Source organism: Diadema antillarum, unplaced genomic scaffold (assembly GCF_040938485.1).
Source record: "Diadema antillarum isolate AM-2024a unplaced genomic scaffold, OU_Dant_1.0 seq00000093_RagTag, whole genome shotgun sequence".
NCBI lineage: Eukaryota > Metazoa > Echinodermata > Echinoidea > Diadematoida > Diadematidae > Diadema > Diadema antillarum.
The window spans coordinates 101,162-107,161 of NW_027271182.1; the positions used below are offsets into that span (position 1 = coordinate 101,162).

At 39.9% G+C, this 6,000-nt stretch overlaps 1 long non-coding RNA gene across 1 annotated transcript in view; it reads right to left on the reverse strand.

The window, feature by feature from the left end:
* The window catches only part of LOC139726604 (uncharacterized), a 49,371-nt gene extending 43,616 nt beyond the window's left edge, over positions 1–5,755 (reverse strand). Inside the window, exon 1 of the long non-coding RNA XR_011710711.1 lies at positions 5,620–5,755. This is a non-coding gene — a long non-coding RNA (uncharacterized lncRNA). The remainder of the gene's footprint in view (positions 1–5,619) is intronic.
* Between the last annotated feature and the right edge of the window lie 245 nt (positions 5,756–6,000).

The following is a 6,000-nucleotide window of genomic DNA, read 5'->3' on the forward strand; positions in this document are numbered from 1 at the left end:
AGTACTTCCGTTGTAACAAGGTGCACAGTTATAACGAAATTCCGTATACAACGAAACAAAGGGCTGCGATATTATCCTCTCCATGGTTTTTATTTTTTGCTTGTTCGGTTATAACGAAATTTCGATATAACGAAGGAAAATTGCTGGTCCCGAGGACTTTGTTATAACCGGTGTCCAGTGTACCAGCTTATGAAAGGGATCTTTCAGGGCTGCGATAGGAACACATGAACTTGTGAAGTTATGTTCAACACTGTATGATACACGTGCTGGACGAAACAAAGATGTTTGGAGCACAGATAAGAGGCGTTTTTGTTTTTGCTTGTTTACCATAAAATCTCAACACTCTAAAGGAGAGTTTTTAAGCGTGTAACTTTTTTTTTTCAAATAGAATCGGTGGGATCAGAGCATCATATCAATGAAAGTTTGAACAGCGCGTATGGAAACACAACATGACAGGTATATGCTGTGACAGGTCCATTGAATGTGGGGTCCTATAACCTCATTCGTCTTCGTTTGAGCATGACACTAAAAGAAATTATGTCTGAGGAGAATAATGTCAACTTGTGAGTAAAGTACGGAGAGTAATCACACTGTCACGTCACCAGCCAACCGTTTTACATATTAAGTCATCGAATCGAGTTGGTCGAGTGTTCATTATATGTTGCATTATGTAGTACATTGTGTATAACACGATTTGCGATAGGCCGCATTGGTACCACGTGACATTCATAGTTCACGCTTGTGAACTAAGGGGTTATTTTATTCGCAAGGGGGAAACGCGTGTTAAACACACAAGTACGGCATAAACCAATGTTATCAATGAAATCTTATTTTATGTCAAAAAAGTTCATGCTCTTTCATGCACCATGCTATACCTCCAAATGCATAATAAGCTCTTGTGCAATTCTCTTCACTTCGGCCAAACTGCACTTGGACTAATTTTGCATTTCGAGCATATAATCTGATGTAGTGCATTCAAGATCATATAATATTTTTACAATATTGAATGCTGGATCTCCATTTTCTAGAGTCTTTCTCTGTCAGGGATGACACTCACACAATCGACAGAACTGAAGTCTTTGTAAAACTTTTGCGCATTCATAAATGTGTGAGTTCAAACTATTAAAACAAGAGAAGGGTATAATCATATTGCGTATACTTAAGTTGGTGTGAATATGTCTGTGTGTGAGGGGTTTGTACGTATGTTTGTGTTAATATGTGTGTCTGTCTGTGTGTGTTTATGTCCTAGATTGGAACAGCCCCTTAAAAAGAAAAAGAGTTTAATAGAACACAGTTCCGAACACATTTCAACTGTCTCTCGAGACGACCTGCTTGGCTTTTTCCGCCCCTTCCTCGCAGTGACATGCGACCGCTAGCCGCTTGCAGGTGCCCATAATGACGGCATCATGTTGGGGGCAAAATTCAAATCAAATCGAATCTGGTCACCAGGGAATCCAAGTAATGATTACACTGATTGTCACGGGTATTGGGAGCTTGCCTCCGCCCAATTGTCATGATTGTAGTTTGGTATTAGTCTCCACTATCTTATTCTATACGTTTTTAGAGTTGAAAGCAGTTTAGCCCTACGCGAGCCCCTCTATGCAATCGACCAATTTTCCTTGTTGAATTCCTGTGTCCTCCGCTAGAGGGCACAGTTTATTTCTCATATCGAGCTTAGTCCCCCCCCCCCCCCCCCTCACCTGCAATTATACCTTTGCCTATTTTCATTTCTGTGTCAGGGAGCCAGTGCATTTATTACAAAGTAACGTGGAGAGTGTCCGTCGTAAATTACAAAGAAACGACATTGCATATTATTGGTGTTGTTTGCTACTCACGCAAAATTCAATTTCAATTCAATTCAAATAGGTTCAAATCAAATGGCAAGACATGCCTTGTCGTAGATGGGGAGGGGGGGGGCAAGAAAACAGCAGTAAGAGATACTTGGAAGTATGGGTAATAATCCGTTAATCAATCTCCTATACGTAGAAAAATATATATATATATATTTCAATTGCCACCAATTAATGGATTGAGAGGAAAGTGGAATTTTGCTTCCCTTATACACTTAACTGTCAGACTGATATCTTATTAAGTTTCTTTCTTCTTCTCCTTCTTCCAAGGACAAAAATTAAATAAACAAAGGGTAAGATCCTCTGTACTTCTACTAAACAGTTCAGTGTTTTCATATCCTCGCACACTGGATGGAAGTCGGAGTTCTTGAATGGCTGGAATAACATCTTTCCTTGATGCGTGCCGATGATATAAGGAAGATCATTGTTATAACGAATAACGCCGCTGTTAACATATATTTCGTGTTAAGGCAGTGTCTAACAAGGTTTGGGAATTCCGGAGGATCCCAACTATAACCTCCTTCCCATGAAATAGTGCTTACCACAAGTTTAAATTGTATCATTACTCCCTGCTCAGTTCTGAAGATCTTCACTTGTTCAATAAACAATGAATTATACTAATTTTGTTTTACACCAGTACAATTGATTGAGCCATGCGAGAAAGTGTACTAATATCCTGTTATAATCGTAATATTCTGCCTGGGGCTCGGAAAACAGGTTCGAAATGAAGTAAAAGGTGGAAACGCAGTTATGAATTTATCCAAACACTCGTGACAAATGAAAACATCTTTCATGTGTACCCTCTTCAGTTTCGATCAAAAACAACTTGTATCTGCCCAAGTATACTGCAAATATTGGCAAGAAAGTACTTTGGAAGCCAGTTTATAGCTAGTGTTTTCTTTCCCCCTTTATTTCATCGGTGAAAAACAACTCAACCGCTTTTCAGCTGTCCATTCCTGTTTCAAGACGTTTCCTTTCATCAAGTGTATCATGTATGAACTTTAAAGACAATTTCTCAAGGAAAAAAAAAAATTAACATGAACACTATTTATAACGACATGAGTGCAGCACGACCGCGAAGAGCCAACGCAGAGAAATGGATCATTCTGCAGGACGACCGACAATCAGGAGGGGGGTTACGAGTGAGAAAAATAGGAAGGATAGCAGGGGAATCTATTGGTAAATGACCTTCTCTCATCTTTTTCTTCTTTTCTTTTAGTTCTCATTCTTCTCAACCCGACCTCAATTACGAAAGGTGACTCTCCGAAATATTCGACAAGGAAGAGATTCTACTTTCTTGTGTACCTTATAACATTTTTTTTTGTCGACTACAGTACCCTTATTTTTGAAAGAACATGTCTACTGACAAACGAGGTCAAACGAACAGAAGCTGAAAAAAAAAACCTCCTCAGTGATTGCATTAACATAATTATGTTCTATATTGAAGTTGACATTAAATCATTCACTGTAGACGAGTTTGGAGATCCACTAGCCTGTGATTTTTTAATGGCATTCATTATTCAGTATATCATCGACGATCTCTTGAGATTATGTAACATCCTCTGACTATTAAGGTAATATGTCCCCGGGCATGGTTTGATATATTGCATGCTAGCTTTCAGATCACGTCCGATATCATTGGCACATTGCATGTCATAATAGGAGACATATTTTGTTCAGAATCATTAATTCTCGTGATTGAGATATATTGCTGCTTCTATTCTGTACTCTGATTAGGAGAAAAAATACATCCTTACTTATTGTAAAGGAATTAGTGAACGTGAGATTAAAATTAATCTTACGACTTTCGTTTCAGTAGGCTTCTCAGCCAGTACAGCATCGAACATTTTAAATGGCGATACATTTTTTTTTGGGGGGGGGGGGGTGGGGGCGGTGGTGGTGGTGGCTGTAGCTCGTTCGCGTCAGCCAGTAATTACCATCTAATTTCATTCAGTCAGTAGATATAAAAGCCATAATTACGAGGTAATATCATTATGATTACGTCACACTTGAAAGTTGTATGAGACAATAATGCCGGAAATGCACACATTATGCAAGCAACCTTGAAGCTTGTCGCTGGATTGTCGGTAAGCCTTCCCAGTATAGGAAAAAAAAAACATCGTATCGCTCTATCAACCGGTTATTATCTTTAAAGCTTCTCCTGTTGGGATGGGACAGATCAAACTTTAACCGTGATCAATGTTCTCGCGATTAGTAAAGTGCGCGGGGGAAATCAAAAACCGAATCCGCCATTAATGGACTGGCAGCACCGTGGTGATTAGAATTGTTTTGCCCTTTGGCGTCACCTGTTGAGAGAAGGAGCACACATGCACATGAAAGCAGCCCGCTGGGCCAAGGGGCTGCCAAGGTGTGGTGGCGCACCGACGGATCGCAAAGAACGCTTAAAGTGAAAAATCCACTTTCAGCCGGCTGTAATTTAGTGAAGTAAAGCCCAACAATCAAAAACAATCCTACCAGAAAGAGTAAACCTTAAAATCCGGAAAAGAAGAATACGGACGTGATAGAACTTTAAAGCTTAACGGTTTTTGAGAAACATGTGGTATTGGACACAATCATTTCTCTAAATAAGATATAGGCCATAATATTATCATTGCAAATCTCTCCCACTTAGTCTATGTAAACAAAATTAAAGCGTTGCTCTTTTTGTCACTTATGCATCAAGTATACGTGACAAAATGAGAACATCCTTTAAAAGGATAAACTCAAAACAATTCTCTCCCTTTTACGGGGTCTTTACTCCTTAACAACAGTTGAACAATTGAATGTGAATAACTTAATGGCGTCTGGAACGCTTGCCAAGAAAAATCAAACGATGGTGAAGAAGATTTGTGCGTAGGCGATTTGGAGGCTTGTGGGGCCATGGCACCGCGCCACTTCACCTAATTTTCATCTGCACTGATGTCCGTATTGGCGAAAACACGTGAAATAATAAATTCTATATCTATCCTATTTCATTTTCTGACTTAAACGCAACTTCCTTTGGTTTGCTTGCATGATTTCACTTTAATTACTGAAGGCAACATTAAAAATGTAATAAATATATATTTCTTTGCTTTCCTTTTGTTAGTTTCAAATGTCAAGTTTGAGGGTTTCTCGCTGATGCTGCAATACGCAAGCCGTTTTCACTGGCATTGGCTGGGAAAGCAATAAATATTCATCTCTTGAGATTTTGTAGGGAACTTGGGATAACACGCAACGCGTTGCTTTCGAAAGTACGTTACTTGTTGCTCTCTAAAGTTATGTTTCGCTTATTTCGATTATGTTTGATTTGTATACGTGCATGCCTAGGGTTTCTTACGATTGCCCACATCCCCCCCCCCCCCCCCGTGTCATCATTGTTGGGTTCTTTTTTTTAATCAAATAATAACAATGACTATTCCAATGATTACTTCTAAGTTTTCGACATACCACGCTATGTTGTGTGCCTTTATTTCAAATGTCTCTTTTTGTCTTGTGGAAAGGGCTAGTCTTTCGTGATAAATACTGAATACACATAATCGAATTGAAATGAATTTAATCTATTCTATCTTCTTCAACAAAAGGCATCTTTTCTACAGACATGTATAACAAAATGTTACGCAAACGACAGACAAATTGAAACTGAAGCATTAGAAAAATGAAATAATAGAGATGAGAAAATAAGTTAATAAACTGTGATGGAAGTTGTTGCGTCGACTTGAAAAACTGCAAAGGACCAAGAAGAGAGAGAGGAAAAAATAGAGTGGAGACAGAAAACCCTTTGACCCACCTGTCTCTTTTTACGTAATCTCTGTCGGCGGGTTGGTAGCCATTTGTCTGGTATCTAGTACTGTATTCGCCCGTATGAGACATGTCACTTTTCTTTCCGACCATCTGAAGTCCCCGTGACGGGTCGCGGCATAGTGTCATCCTAAGTGGGACAGTAGCAGCCAGCCGGAAAAGAGCACCCCTTGGTCGAGCGGCAGCACGCCGCCTGGCCCCGAACGAGGAGGCAGCATGCGGCAATCACTAGTACCACGATGCTGCATAACCTACCGAGCCGCATCTTTTAACCCCTCAGCGACGAAAGGAAAAAAAAAGTAATAAAGGCCCAGTCCCCAAGTAATAGTTTGGTCGGCAGCAGTGGTGGCGGAGTTGGTGCTGAGACGCA